Here is a 17,177-nt window from a genome sequence, read left to right on the forward strand (position 1 = left end):
CAAAGCAATTTTTTAAAATTTTCTGATATCTAAATATAAGTGATAAGTAATTGCTTTAAAATTTGGACTAGCAAACAGCTACCTTAGTCTGTTTATAAATCCTAGCCTATCCCAATGATTAGCTGCTGTGAGTAAATAAAATCCTGAGTCCCTTGTTTCAAAGGAAATAACCAAGGAGGACCATCATAGGTCTAGAGCTTCCAGGGAATTTGAGTGAAGTGTGGTTAATACCTTTGCATTGCAACTCTCCCCTTGCCAAAATTCAGACCCCTCATTCTCCAAAGGACTCTTCTGGCGATCTTTTTGCACAAAAATCCCCACCACAGAGTCTGTTTTATGGCAAATGCAAACCAAGAACTTGATGCCAGGAGTAGATTAAGAAAGCAGAAACTGAAATAGGATTTTCACGCTAGCTAAATAAATAAAGATGCTGTCAGTAGTATAAGTGGAGCAGAAATTATTCTTGGAATTCTAAAGGAGTGAAATGTCCAAGTTTTCATGAACAGTATACTGGGGCAGAAATATATTGGCAAGTACAGGTTTTCAAAAGGATCCATAACAATTAATTTTTAAAGTCATAGGAATTTGGTCATCCTTTTGAGTGACTTTGGTATCCTGGAAAAAACTCTTTAAAAATTATGTTGTTGAAGTGCAACCTGCCGCACAGCGCCCAATCTCCTAATGAGACTGCTTACCATCACTGTGGCGCTCTCCACTACTGCCTTATCTCGGAACATGGCTATCTCCACCTTGAGACATCTCTGCTGCTGCACTGCCATCTAGAGATGCAGCAACCTCAAGATTAGGATACCAAGACCTGGAAGTCAAATATCAAGGTACCTGAAGGTTTGCCACCACTGCCACCATCACAGGACACAGCCACTATCATCTAGGGACAGTACTCAGAGTCTGGACCTCCATCATCAAGGTACCTACAGGTTTGGTTACACTTGAGGTTGTTCTGCTAGGTGTGCCAATAGCCACCATCTTGCTGCAGAGGCTGGAGAAAACTGTAGTCTCTCCAGCTCTACAAGTCCTGAATTGCATGGGGATTGACAGGACTGGCTTCAGAAGTTTGTAAAGCTGGAAGAGGCTATGAGGGCATCTTGCCCTTGGCTTGCCCACCCAACTGGTCCCTCACTGGATTCCCTCAGCTGGGACATGACACCAGCAGGGTCCCCAACTTTCTCCCAACTTCATCATCCACTGATCCCCTGGTTCTGCTAAGTTTGGCAATTAATAGGGCCCTATAGCTTTCCAATCACCATCTCTCAACCCTGGCAAGTCCACCAACCCAGCCCAATGCTTGCAGCTATGTGGCTAGCCACAGCTCTCACCACCTGGTCCTGATGTACTCAATACACAACAGCTCTCCATGACAGGCACACAGGTCCTGGTTCTCAGCCATCAGGACCAATGGGAAGAGAGACGCCTAATCATGAATTCAAAAGGGTGGGGGCTGGAGACATTGACTTTGGAAACTAAATCACCAACCAGCAATTATGGGGTCCACAGGTGACCACAGTGATGGTAGGCTAAGATCAGGCTCTTACATCACTCTTACATCATCTCCCAAAGGAGATTCTGAGGGTGCAATCTTCCAACATGGACCAGCAATTGCTATACCCACCTTAACAACCCTCACCATCCTGAAGGTGGGTCTACCAGCAAACTGCAGACAATCCCACCTATTGGCTGAGAAGCTTTTGAACTCAACAATTATTCAATTTTCCTTGAAGATTTTTTATTTCTTTATCTGCTCTCACATAATTATCATTTTTGAATCAAGTATTTTTTAATGCATCAGGTTTTTGAGGACTGGGATGTATGAAGAGTATATTTCAGTATTGTTGTGTATTCTTTTATCTTTACTTTTTTATATTTTATTTTTCTTATTTTTAAATGTTTTATTTATTTATTTTTACTTTATATATATTTTCTTCTCATGTATCTGTTTCTCTGGATACCCCATCTCCCTTTTCTCCTGCTAACAGCCAACTTCTTGATTCCTCTTTATACAACCTTATACTTCTGTCTCCTCTCCTTCTTCCTCATAAACATCACATCTCATACCACTCCTGCTCTTTGTCTACCATCAAAAATTATACTTTTGCAAACCTACTGCTTATATTGCAGACAATTATTGAACACCTCATTTACATTTATTGTGACAAACTATAAATGTCTTAATAGGAGCTATTTGAGGTGTTCAATAATTGCATTGGGTGCTAAAAAAAATTGATCTCTCCCTTAAAAGTGAGGCACTGGAAACCTCCAGTGACAATATAAATCTACAGGGTAGAAACTGTAATACCTCAAATTCACACTGCTAGAGGAGAAGACACCTGAACAACATGAAAAAATAAGAAAACCAAGAACCCCAAACAAACCAACATACTCCAATAATAGAATCCATTGACAACACAGTAGAAGAAATGTCAGAGGAGGAGTTCAGAATGTATAAACTGATCCATGACATAAAGGATGATGTAAAAAGTGAAATTAGATAAAAATTTCAGGAGGTGAAAGATCACTTCAATAAAGGGACACTTATTATAAAAAGAAAATCAAGCAGAAATCCTCAAAATAATGGAATCAGTAAACCAAATTAAAAATACAATGGAACATTTTACCAACAGACTAGACCACTTGGAAAACAGAACCTCAGGCAATGAAGACAAAATATATAAAATTGTGAAAATAAAATTGAGCATACAGAGACGATGGTAATAAAAATCATGAACAGAACTTTCCAGAATTAAGGGATACCATGAAAAGACCAAATTTAGGATTTATCAGGATAGAGGAATGCATGGAGAAACAAAAGGAATGCACAAATCTGTTCAATGAAATAATATCAGAAAAATTTTCAAACCCAAAGAATGAAATGGAAAATCAAATACAAGAGGCATACAGGATACCAAATGTACAAAATGACAACAGAACCACAACAAGTGACGTTATTATGAAAATGCCTAGCATACAGAATAAGGAATTTTAAAGGCCACAAAAGAAAACTGTCAGATTACATATAAAGGGAAACCAATTTGGTTCTCAGCTGATTTCTCAACTTAGATTCTCAAAGGTAGGAGGTACTGGTAAAACATATACCAAGTTCTGAAAGAAAATGGATTCCAAGCAAGAATTTTATATCCAGCAAAGTAAGCTTTAGATTTGAAAATGAAATAAAAGCCTTCCATGATAAACAAAAGTTAAAAGAATTCACCACTAGAAAGTCTGCACTACAGAATATTCTCAACAAATATTTCATGAGGATGAAAAAAGAAAAAAGAAACCAAAACAACTGGGAATACAAATCATATCTCAATAAAATCTTGAATGTTAGTGACATAAATTCATCAATCAAAAGACACAGGCTGACAGATAAGATGAAAAAACAGGACCAAAGAATATGCTGTCTCCAAGAAACTCACCATATAGGCAAAGGCATCCACATATTGTAGAAGGGATGAGAAAAAACATGTCACTGAATGGAATCACCTCAACAAGCAGGGGTTTCCATCTTTATATCAGATAAAGTTAATGTTAAGCAAAAGTTAATCAGGACAAAGAAAAAAATTACATGCTGCTTAAGGGAATTATATAGCAGCAAGACAATCAGTCATGAATATTTCTGCCCCAAACAATGGAGCATCCATGGTACATCAGATCTTTCTCAATTTCAAGAATCAAATAGACCACAAACAATAACACTGGTTAATTTTAGCACACCCCTGTCACTACTGGACATATCTTTCAAACAAAAACTAAGAAATGACAGAACTAAATAATACAATCAATAATTTAGACTTAATAGATATAAATAGAATATTTCATCCATCAATGAGCAAATACACTTTCTTCTCAGATCCTTCTCTAAAATAGACCATTATCTTATGACACAAAGCAACTCATAGTAAACACAAAAAAATGGAGGTAATACCTTGCATTCTATCAGATCACAATGGAATGAAATTAGAAATTAATGATAAAATAAAAAATAGAAGCTAACTAACACCTGGAAACTAAATAATACACAATTTAATGATGAATGAAAAAAGAATAAATCAATGATGAAATTTAAAAAATACTTAGAGGTAAATGAGAACAGAAATACAATATGTCCAAATATCTGAGACACTATGAAGGCAGTACTAAGAAGAAAGTTCATTGCATTGAGCTCATTCATTAAAACTAAAAAGTCAATGAATAAAAGTCCTAACACTACATCTAAAAGCCCTAGAAAAAGAGGACTAAATCAATACCAAAGCAGAGTAAGAAAGGAATTAATTAAAATCAGATATGAAATTGAAACAAAAGAAATAATTCAAAAAATTGACAAAATGAAAAGTTAGTTCTTTGAAAAAATAAATCCAATTGATAAACAGTCAATGAAGACTGTTAATGAAGAGTAAGAGAGAAAATTCAAAATATTAAAATATGTAATGAAAAAGTAAATATCTCCATGAATAAAACTGAAATACAGAAAGTAATCAGAAACAATGTTGAAAATCTATACTACAATAAAATAGAAAACCTTGAAGACATCAACAAATTTATAGATATTTGATCTACCCTAACTAAATCAGGAAGACATATATGATTTAAACAGATCAATTTCAAGCAATGAACAGAAGTCACCATCAAAAGCCTACCAATCAAGAAAATCCCAGGAACAGATGGATTATCAAATTAGTTCTACAAGACCTTCAAAGAAGAATTAACACCAGTACTCCTCAAATTACTCCAGGAAATACAAAAGGAATGAACCTTCCAAACTCATTCTATGAGGCATATATCACCCTGATTCCAAAACCAAAGACATATCAAGGAAAGAAAATTTCAGACCAATATCCCTAATGAACATAGATGTAAAAATTCTCAATAAAATCCTGGAAAACTGCATATGAAAACATAGTAAAAAGATAGTGCACCATAATGTGGGGTTCATCCCAGGGATGCAAATGTTGACTCAACATACAGAAATCAATAAATATAATTCATCACATCAATAGAGTTCAAAACATGAATCATTGATTATCTCAATCGATGCACAAAAAGCATTTGACACAATACAGCACCACTTCATGCTCAAAACACTAGAAAAACTATGTATATACCTCACATTTTAAGGGCAATCTATGTTAAACCAAAGGCCAACATCATTCTGAATGGATAAAATTTGAAAGCATTCCCTCTAAGAACTAGAATTAGACAAGTATGCCGTCTTTCATCACTTCTATTCAATGTTGTTCTTGAATAGGAAAAGAAAAACTCAAACTATCATTATTTTCCAATGATATGATTCTTTATTAAGAAGATCAAAAAAATTCTATCAGAAAACTTCTAGAGTTAATAGATGAATTTCGCAAAGTAGCAGGATATAAAATCAACACCCATAGATCAAACACATTCCTATATATCAGTGATGAATCTACTGAAAGAGAAATTAGGAAAAAACTACCCCATTCGCAATAACCTAACAACAACAACAACAACAACAACAACTAAACAACCTTGGGAATCAATTTAACAAAAGAGGTGAAAATCCTCTACAATAAAAACTACAGAACATTAAATAAAATGAATAAGAACTTAGAAGATGGAAAGATCTCCCATGCTCCTGAAGAGGCAAAATTGATATTGTCAAAATTAGCATACTATCAAAAGCACTACAGACACTTAATGCAATTCCTATTAAAATCCCAACAAAATTCTTTTCATAGGACTAGAGAAAGCAAACATGAAATTTATTTGGAAAAAAATAAAAGACCTAGAATACACCAAACAATCCTTAGCAAGAAGAATGAGGAAGGAAGCATCACAAAACCAGAACTTAAAACTATACAACAGAGCTATAGTGACAAAATGGTATGATATTGACATTAAAACAAGACAAAAACCAATGGTACAGAATAGAAGACAGAAAAAAACCCACATAAATACATTATCTCAGATAAAATCGCCAAAAACATTCACTGGAGAAAAGATAGCCTATTCAACAAATGGTGCTGGGAAAATTGGAAATCTATATATAACTAAATGAAATTTAACCCCTATTCCATCTCCCAGCACAAAACTGAACTCAAAGTGGATCAAAGACTCAGGCACTAGAACAGAGACCCTGCACCTAACAGAAGAAAAATAAGGCCAAATTCTTCACCATGTCGGCTGAGGATATGACTTTCTTAACAAAACCCTGAATCTTAAGTTAAAATCAAGAATCAATACATGGGATGGGTTCAAACTAAAAAGTTTCTTCTCAGCAAATGAAACAATCATGTGAAGAGACAGCCTACAGAATGAGAGAAAAATCTTTGCCATGTGCTCTCAGAGCATTTATTTCCAGGATATATAAAGAACTAAAGAAAAAAAAAATCTCACCAAATAACCCAATGAATAAATGGCCTAAGGAACTGAACAGACATTTGAAAGAACAAATACAAATACAATTTATCAACAAATATATGAAAAAAATGTTCAAAATCTCTAATCTCTAGCAATTAGAGAAATGAAAAATCAAAACTACTTTAAGGTTTCATCATTTCTGTCAGCATGTCAATTATGAAGAATACAAGGAACAATAAGTGTTGGCAAGGATGTGGGGGAAAAGGGACACTCATAAATTGTTGGTGGGACTGCAAATTGGTGCGACCATTATGGAAAGCAGTATGGAAATTCCAAAGAAAATTTAGAAAGGAACCACCATTTGACCCAATTATCCTATTCCCCTGTCTATTCAAAAAAAAAAAAAAAAAAAAAACCTTAAAATCAGCATAGTACAGTGACATAGTCATATCAATATTTACAGCATCTCAGCTCACAATAGTTAAACCATGTAACCAACCTAGGCATCTTTCAACAGATGAATGGATAAAGAAAATGTGATTTATCTACACATGAAATATTACTCAGCATTAAAGAAGAATAAAAATGATGGTTTTTGTAGGTAAATGGATGGACCTGTAGAATATCATGCTAAGCAAAATAATTTAATCCCAGAAAACCAAAGGCAAAATGTTTTCCCTGATATGTGGACACTAATTTACAATTAGTGGATGGCTAGGGAAGAGCAGAGGTACTTTGGATTAGCTAGAGGGGAGTGAAGGGAGGGGAGAGGGTATGAGGGTAAAAAGGATAGTAGAATGAATTGTACATTATTACCCTATGTGCATAGTACGTGAATACATGACCAATATGTTTCTACATCATGTCCAATCCACAAAATGAGATGTTACACTCCATTTATGTATGATGTCTCAAAAGTGCATTCTACTGTCATGAATAATTAGAACAAGGAGAAGAAAAGAAAAAAAAAAAAACACAAGAATGGTGGTGTCCAGGGTCTGGAAGAGGAGGAATGAGAATTATGACTTAATGGTGGCAGAGCTTCTATTCGGCATGACACAACTGTTCTAGAAAGGTCATACAACATTGTGAGTGTAATTAATACCACTGAGTTGTACACTTAACATGGCTAAAATGGCAACTTTTAAGTTACACATCTTTTATAACAAATAACACTTTATTAATTTTTAAAAAATTTTTCTTTTTAGGAAGTGTAAAAAGAATATTAATTCTTCCCAATGACATTAACATTTTTTCTCTCTTCATTTCTTCTAGAACAGCAAGGATTTGAGGTGTCAAACCAGACAACAGTTTCACCAAAGTCAGGAATGGGTGCTGCCAAAAAGAGGGGACAAACAAGTGCACAATTTATAAGCAAAACATTTTCTTTCAACTAAGCTCTTAAGACTACTTATGAATACAATTTACTTAAAATACGTATTTTAATATCTGCCATAATTTCCCATAATTTTCATAGTTGAAAACAGAGTTGATTTAGTTTTTCTAATTTCCAAAAATCTACAAACAGCCCATAAATACACTTACACCAGCATTGAATGTATATGGTATTTAATAACATACAAAAACTTACTATCACAATATTAAACTTTTATTCCTGGCAGATGAAACCCTAAAATGTAGCAGCTGCCTTACTGGTAGTGATCAATGAATAGTGAAATGAAAACTTTTTCTTGTATATTCAAAAAGAGTTAACATTTCCCCAAAATGGAATCATTTCCAAATTTACCTCTAATAATTCCTTGGCTTAACCCCTTTTCTTTACATTGATTTCCAAGCATTGATTTAAGAAATCTTGAAACACAGGTGAAACTTTTTCTGGGTTTGGCAGTTCCGGCTTTCCATGTGTGGCAATCAGATATAGGGCCTGAAAATAGAACAGCATCTGTGACATTCCATTTTGCGGCGGTGGGGAGTGGGCTACTGAGGGTTGAAGTCAGTATTGTTTTACCAGTGAGCTACATGCATAACCCCTTCTTTTTTATTATTATTGTTTATCTTTGAGACAAGGTCTCACCAAATTGTCCAGGCTGGCCTCAAACGTGTTATCCTCCTTTAGCCTCCAGAGTCACTGGGATTACACGTGTGCAACCATTGGATAAGACATTCACCACCTTCTTAAGGTGGCTCAACAAAGTTAGAATGTATTTTACAGAACACTTTTTTTCCCCTTTGTGATAGTGGTATCAAACTCAGGGCCTTGTGTATTCTGGGAAATATCTACCACTGAAAAATATCTCTAGTTCCTTGTAATTCTTAAAAGATAATCACCATGAATACTAAAGTGAGTAAAGTGAAGTTATCATTATCTGTACCTGTTTGGATTTATCCTTACAGATATTTTTCCTTCCTTTACTTATTCTTTTCTCTCTCTCTCTCTTTTTCTCTCTTTTTTTTTTTATTTTTGGTTGGGGGGAGGGTGTGGTGTGGTATAGGAATTGAACCCAGGCAGCATATGTTAGGCAAGTAAGTGCTCTACCACTGAGCTATACCCCAGCCTACTTTTCATTTTATTTTGAGACAGTATCTCTAAGTTGCCCAGGCAGGCCTCAAACTTGGGATCTTCCTGCCTCCATCTCTCCAAAGCTGAGATTTCAGGTGTGTGCCACTAGGCCTGGCAGCTTTATCTTTTCTGTGTTGAACTATAAATGCAACACATCTTTCTTAAAACAAAATAACAATAATAACAAAAACCCCACCTATGGTACATAAAAGTATAAAGAAAACTGATGACAATCATACTATCAATGTGTGTCTACCCTGTTAAATATCTGCAGCTTTTAAAAAGTCACATTTCAAAGCAATTTGAATTTACTGAAACTCTTTTTCTTAACTAGCTATATGCCAGCTTCATCCTAATAACTGATGGTAAAATTATTCTAATGGCTAAATTGAACAGTGCCTTATCATATGGGTGTTTTCATAATTTAACCAATCCCCTTTAAATAAATCTTTATATTCTTTCATTGTTTATTATTACCCCAAATTAAATTATTTTTAATTTATGATTTTAGTAGAAGTTTTAGGTTTTGAAATTAAGCAGACAATACAGACCATAGCTGAGTTGCCTTGTGAGACAAGAGGAAAAATGTAATGGCTCTCACTGACCATCTTTTTTAAAAAAATAAGTTATAGATGCACACAATAACTTTATTTTATTCATTTATTTTGTACGTGGTGCTAGGGATTGAACCCAGTGCCTCACGAATGCTAGGCAAGCACTCTACCACTGAGCCACAACCCTGGATCTCACTGACCTTCTTTAACACTGAAAAGACAACTATATAGCCTTGCACATGTATTTTCCAAACGCATACTTGATCTCAAAATGTGGATCCTAAAATGTTTTTATATTAGCACTTCATTTTCTTATTATTAATATCTTTCATTACAATATAGTATACTTATTACAAATGATATATACATGTATATATATCTATATATAAATACTTTGTGTGTGTGTGTGTGTGTGTGTGTGTGTGTGTTGTGGTGCTGGTGCTTGAATCCTGGGGAGTTGTGCATGCTACACAAATACTCTACCACAAATAAACAAATATGGATATACTTCTATTAATCAAAAGTTCACAGTTTAGAGTTAATTCTTTGTATTGTATTCTATAATGCTGTGGGTTGTGAAAAATGAATTTTGTCATGTGTCTACCATTATATCATACTGAATAAATTCACTGCCCTAAAAACCTACTATTCATTCTCTCCACACTCCTGAATCCCTGTAATCACTGATTTTTTTAAATCTCTTCATACTTCAGATGTCCTAAACTTATTTACATTTTGATTTTTTTTGTGTGTGGTGCTATGGATAGAACTCAGGGTTATCAGTCATGCTAGGCAAGCACACTACAACTGATGAACACTTCCAGCCCATGCTCTATACTTGAAATTGTACAGCATCTATCCTTTTTAGAATTATTTTTTTCACTAAGCAATAGGCTTTTAAAGATCATTCAGAGTCTAATATGCCCATGCCATAGGCATGTAATAAATTTTCCATGCTTTTACCCTTTAATAAATAAATAAGTAAATAAGATATATTTATTCCTGTTTTTTTTTTTTTTGTGTGTGTGTGTGTGTGTGTTCTGATAGCTCAGTTTTTATCAATGAAAATATTTTGTTGTATGGATGTATCATGTACATTTTATTTTCTTTCATTTATTTTGTGGTGCTGGGAATGGATACCAGAGCCTAAGCATGCTACATGTGCTTTACCACTGATACACACAGCCCTTACATTCACTTTTTGAATGATATCTTGGTTCCAGATTTGGCAATTGTGAATAAAGATGCTATAAGCATTTGTGCATAGGTTTTTGTGCATGCTTCAATGCATTTGGGTAAATACCTAGGAATACATTGCTGGGTTATGTGGTAAGGACATGTTTAGTTTTGTAAGAAACAGAAAAGTTGTTTCTGGAGTGGAGCATCTCAATAGCAATGAATGAGTGTTCCTGTTGCTTCACATCCTCCCTCAGATTTTTTGAACTTGAGCATTCTAACAGGTATGCAGTGGTATCTCATTGTTATGTTAATTTAGCAATCCCCTCACTCATGCATGTTTAGTTCTGTCCATGTGCTTATTTGCCACCTATGTATCTTCTTTAGTGAGTTGTTTATTTAGATATTTTTGCCCCTCCCTCCTTTTTTTCAGGGCTTAGGAATCCAGACTCTCATATATGCTAGGCAGAAGCTCCACCACTAAGCTACATCACCAGCCCAGAAGATCTTATTTATTTTTAATGTGGTGCTGAGGATCAAATCCAGTGCCTTACCCATGCTAGGAAAGCATTCTACCATTAAGCTACAACCCCAGCCCTAAGAAGATTAGAATTTTAAGGGAAGTCCAATTTATTATTTCATGGATGGTGCTTTTACTATTGTACCTGAAAACACTGCCAAACCCAAGGTCACCAAAATTTTCTCCTGAATTAATTTTACTCTAAGACATCATGCCTGAGAAAGCAATTAATTTCAGGTTAAAATCACAAGATGATTGGAAGCATCTATATCTCCATCAAAAGGGAATTCAGAAAATAATGAAGCTAAGTATTAACCACCCCCACCATCAACAATCCCCCTACCCCTGCTCACAGTCTTCTCTCCACTTGAGATTCATCTCACTTATACTCTCTTTACCTTCATTTATTTTAATGATCATAAGTAGCCAGGACTCCTAGTCATTCCCCCAGTTTCTCCAACTAATGCCCAAGTGGCTCATTCTCCTTACTTTCACCAGCGGTGCTTTCTAGAGGTGGCTTTTTTTCTCCCACAACTTCGGTCTAGAGATGAAGCAAGTGTCCTTTGGTTTTTCCATTGCTCTTTGAAGTCTTTTCCTCTATAATGCAGACTTTTGACTACAAATCTACATTTCCTTGTTTTAAATATCTACTAAGCCCCAGGCCACCCCCCGACCAACTCCTTCAAGATCATATCTCTTTGCACTGTTATCCCTACTATTACTCCTGAAATAATTCACATTATTTCAATAGCTACAGAGATGCGTGTTAGATTTCCTTGTCTTCTTCTCTGATACGCTTATGCACTAGCCTTTCTCACCATATACACTGTGTCCTACGCTCTGCCAGGGCAGACACCAGCAACTGCAACTCTTAAATTTTTGTTGCGCTCTACCTCCTGACTTTTGTACTCCTAGCACTACAAAGTCAGCAATCCCATGACTCCACTGGGGCCTAAAATCCCATGGGTCTTTTAGTGTCCATCATTCCTTTCACGTGTCACTTCCATGTCCTTCTCCCACTCGCTTTACAGCATTGATTCAGCTAAATGTGGTTAAAACTGCATTCCTTCCTGTGTCCATGCAGCCGAACATAGAGGGATAAACCCCACTCATCTACAATGACTGGCACCACTCGAGATTGAGATCCATTAACCTCATGTGGGCTCTTAGTGCTTTTAGCAGCATACTAGATTTACCCATTCCATTTACTCTGCCACTATCCTTTCCTGTTCTAAGATATGTATTTAGTTGTCATGTCTCCCTAGATGTCTCTTGGCTGACAATTTCTCAGACTTTCCCTGTTTTTGATGACACTAGACAGTTCTGAGGAGTACTGGTCAGGTACTATATCATACTTTGTAGGATTCCCCTCTGTATCTGACATTTTTTTTCAAGGTTATATCAAATGGGTTTTTAAGAGGAAGATCAGACTTTTCTTTCTTTTTCTTCTTTTGCAGTATTGGGGAGTGAACCCAGAAGTTCTCTACCACTGAGTTATAGCTCCAGCCCTTTTTATTTTTAATTTTGAGATAGGACCTTACTAAGTTGCTGAGGCTGGCCTCCAACTTGTGACCCTCCTCTTGCCTCAGCCCCCCAAATAGCTGGGCCACCATGCCTGGCATCAGTACTATTTTCATTGCATCATATTAAAGGTACCTATTAGCAACATGATTTATGACTGCCGATGTTGACCTAATCACCTGGCCAAAGGCTTGTTAAATTTTCCCACTGTGCAGTTCCTTTTCCTTCCCCATACTGTATTCTCTGGAACTCACTATGTGAAGTCCATACTTGAGTTACGCTCTACTTCCTGCAGGGTGGAGCATCCACATAAACTTTTAGAATTCTTCTGTATAGGTGATTGACCTGTCTCTTCTCCCAGTTATTTATTCAATATTTTATATCAGCATGGACTCATAGATACTTATTTTAACTTTCAAGTTACAATTACTTATTACTTTGTTTTGCTGTTCCAGTTGTCCCAGCTTTGGTTATTAGGAGGAGCTCTTTTAGTTGTCCCCTATGATATATCTCGCTCAATGTGGCCTTCTTGTTAAAAAAATTAAATGTATACTTTTAGTTGACTATTAGTAATTTTATGTATTTACGGGGTACCACGTGATGTTTTGGTATTTATACACATTGTTGGATGGCTTTTTCATTTAATTATTTATTTTTGTGACACTAGGGATTGAACTCAGAGCCTTACACACACTAACACACTAGCTCTACCACTGCTACATCTTCCTTGCTTATTAAGTACAACTTTGTCTTTTATTATTCAATGTTTTCATCTTTCAATGACCACACTCTACTATCAAGTGATGCACCATGTCACACAGGACAAGAATCTTAGTGTTCTTTCTCCTTGGCCCTGATTCTTCTGTTGTCATTTTACATATGCATTATCTCCTGCCTCCACTGTTATTATTTTTATTTAAACAGTTTTATCTTTTAAAGCTACTTATGTAACAAAAATTATATATTCAATCATATAGTTAAGTACTTCCAACTGTAATGTGTTTGAGAAAACTGTTATTTAGCTTTTGAAAGATAGATTTTTGGGTTGACCTTTTCTTTCAGAACTTTATTACACATTACTAAAAGACTAGAGACTGTCTCACAGCTCACTGATTCTACTTCACTTAAACTTTTTTCACTTCTATTTTTACGTTTCACTGTGACTAGTTTTTATTTCTATAATAATTTACCATTAATCCAACATCAGATGTTATAGTTTCCATAGTGTGTTAGTCAGTTTTGTGTCACTATGACCAAAATACCTGACAAGAAAACCTTAGAGGGACAGGTATTTGGACTCACTGTGTCAGAGGTTTAGTCCATGGCAAACTGATGGCATTGCTCTGGGCTCAAGGTGAAGCAGAACATCATGGCGGAAGGGCATGATGGAGGAGTGCTGCTCTGCTCAAGGTGGCAAGAAAGCCCAGAGAGGGAGAAAGGGAAAAAGGGCACAGGGAAAACAAATGCTTTGAGGGCAGCCTCCAGTGACCCATCTCCTCCAGCCACACTCCTACAGTTTCCACCTCGTCCATTCAAACTAGGATAGCCTGATAGGGTTAGGACTGTCACAATCCTGTCATTTCACTTACAAATATTCCTGCATTAACACTGGAGCTTTTCAGGGACACTTCATATCCAAACCAAAACACATGATTGAGGTTAATTTGGGTCTTTTAAAAATATGCCTTCCAAATGTCTGACTTTTTAATACCCGGAACATAATTATAAAAATTATTTTAATGACCTTGTGTGCTAATTCTTTTATCTGTGCCAGTTCTAGTCTTCATGATGGACTATGTTTTCTTACCCCTTGTCTTTCTGTTAAAACTTTGAATGTATATCTCAGTGCCTGTTGGGTCCTGGCCACTTCTGGATTCCTATAAATATTCTCTTACTTTTTTCCAGGTGGATCAAGGCTTCTTTTATTTGAATGGCCAATGTGTGTAATTATGGAGATCACACAGGAGCTAAAGCTTTATTTCTGGGTCTCTTCATCTTTGAACAGTCTTGATGATTTTCCCCTCCTTTCTTGACCTGGAGGTGCTCTTCACAAAGCTTGTTGGCTTCCCTAGTTTCCTACCTGTGGGCCTCAGCCACGTCAGTCAAGATTCTCACAGGTTTTGTCTGCCTTCAGTTTGTGGATATGTTCCATGAGAATCTGCTTTGGTTTTGGCCATGTTTATTTATCTTCAGGTACAGGATCTGGTACAAGTGGCAAGCTCCTTAGATTCATGGTATCTTGTGAGCAGCTGGTGCACAATTCACACCCTCTCTTTCAGATTACCTTTTCTAACCTATATAACTCCCCTTCCTGAAGGCCAAGGTGTTTTTCCAGATTGAGCCTGGGAATGGAAAGTCACAAACTTGTGGATGAACATACCATCTTTGATTAGCTTCTGGATCTACTGATAGTTGACGACATATGGTATTTAACTGGTTTCACTGGGTCCAATCAGATCCACAGCAGAGGATGCTAAAGACAAGCCTCTTCTGAGGCCTGAGTATAACCATGGTTATGGTTTTGGCCCTATAAATATTCTTGAGCTTTGTTCTTGGATGAAGTTTTAAACTATTTGGGTCTTATTTGTAAGATGTGTTACGTGGAACTGAAGTAACATTTAATTTAATGGTAATTATTTTCCATCATTGAGACAAGACACTTAATGATGAGTCTTCTACTCAATATCTTGTGAATGATAAGGTTTTTTCCATGGTGGCTGAGAGAAACAGGCACTATTCCCAAGCTTACACATGGGGTAGGCATTATTCTATTCAATCTTATTTTTCTGAGCTGGGGATCTCAATATGTTGCCCAGACTTGAGCTCAAGTGGTCATCAGCCTTCCAAATGGCTGGGACTATGGATGTGCACCATCACACCCAGCCCCAGTGTTTGTTCTAGTGATGGAGATTGAACCGCGGGCCTTGCACATATGTTAGACAAGCACTCTACCACTGAACTATACGTCTACTTGGTTCTTTCCAATCATGTCAGATAATTATATCTTAGTCCTTACATTGGCTCTTCACACCAATCTCTGTTGAATGCTTAAGGGGGGAGGGGCCCTGCACAGATCTTGAGAGTCCATCTTTCCTCCTTTCACAACTTTTTCCAGCAATGTCCCATCAGGGTCATCCCTCTCTGCACATGGACTGGAAACTGGGCCAGTCATGGGGTTCACTTCTATTGTTACTCACTTTCATACATCATTGTCCTTCCTTCATTGTCTGACGCAGTGTCTTGAAAACCACTGTTTTATATAATCTAGTTTTGGGGAGTTGTTTCAGCCAAAAAGGGTTAATCTGTTATTTTATTTTGACAGAAAGCAGATGTCCCCATTCATCAAGTTTTCACCAACATTACATCTAAATTGACCAAGTCTCAGTCTTTATCTATATTGACATAATTATAGTTTCTACCAAGCTGATCTCTCCCTTAGTTTTTGCATACAGATTTCAGGGCATATCTTTATCTAGTTTTATCTACCTTTCCAGTCATTCCTTATTAGTCTCCTTGCTGGTCTGCCTCATCAACACTTAGTTATGGACTGTGTCAGTGTGCCAGCTAAAATTTTGTTTGTCTATACCTACTTGACCTCATCCTGCCTTGTAGCTTTAGAAAATATCTGTAGCCAAGGAGCCTCAGTTTTATATCTTTAACCTGGGTTCCAGACTGGCATACCCAGCAGCCTCATCAACATATCCACTTGAATATCTTACTAGGTATCTTAACCTTAACATGCCTCAAACATGTTAAACTGTTGTCAACTGAACTCCCACCTACAATCCCAACTCCTCTCCTCTTTATGCAGTCTTTCCTCTCTCAACTAAGGTAAACTTCAATTTCATCTTTCCCTTTGCTTAGGCTAAACTCTTGGAACTATCCTCAACTCTTCTTTTACATAGACTCTCCTTTCAAAATAAATCCAGGATCTAGCTATTTGTTTTATCACCTCCACTGATAACATCCTGGTCTACAGTACTGTCATTTCTTGCCTGAATTATTGCAACAGCTTCCTAATTGGCCTTTCTGCTTCTGCCTTTGCCTTCCTTGAGAATCTCCTCTTAACAAAGTGACCAGAGTGAGCCTATTAAAATTTAAGTAAGACTATTTTATGCCTCTGCTCAAAACTTTCCAATGGTTTCCCCATTTTAGAACACAAGCCAGAATCCCCACACAGCACTACACAGGGCCTCATTTCACTGACCACCTTATTGCCTATTGTTTGCTCAATGCACTCTAACTCTGCTAAATTCCTTCAAGATCTTTGAATGCACCAGGAACATTCTTGCTTAAGGGCTTTTGTAATCACTGTTTCTTCTGCTTGGCATGCCCTTCCCTAAATAAACAAGCATCAGGATCTTACATCCTGTGTCCAAATGTCACTGCAGTGAAGCCTTCCAAAAGCACCCTTTTAAAAGCAAACCCCTGACTCCCCTGCCTCCCTCTCTCTCCTTGCCAGTCCAGCATTTAAAGGATCCATTGCTTAATGTATTATTCTGATTCACCTTATTCTTTCTCTCCTTCCACAAGAATG

The 17,177-nt window shown here is 36.5% G+C and overlaps 1 pseudogene across 1 annotated transcript in view; it reads right to left on the minus strand.

Moving 5' to 3' along the window:
• Positions 1-723: 723 nt before the first annotated feature.
• The window catches only part of LOC308653356 (serine/threonine-protein kinase PAK 2-like), a 36,396-nt pseudogene continuing 19,942 nt past the window's right edge, over positions 724-17,177 (minus strand). Inside the window, exons 8-11 of the transcript in view lie at positions 8,096-8,233; positions 7,598-7,683; positions 1,554-1,688; positions 724-817 (exon numbers count right to left, since the gene is read on the minus strand). The product of the transcript in view is annotated as a serine/threonine-protein kinase PAK 2-like (transcript). The remainder of the gene's footprint in view (positions 818-1,553; positions 1,689-7,597; positions 7,684-8,095; positions 8,234-17,177) is intronic.

Source organism: Spermophilus citellus (genome assembly GCF_964194105.1).
Source record: "Spermophilus citellus genome assembly, chromosome: 7".
In the NCBI taxonomy this organism is placed as follows: domain Eukaryota; kingdom Metazoa; phylum Chordata; class Mammalia; order Rodentia; family Sciuridae; genus Spermophilus; species Spermophilus citellus.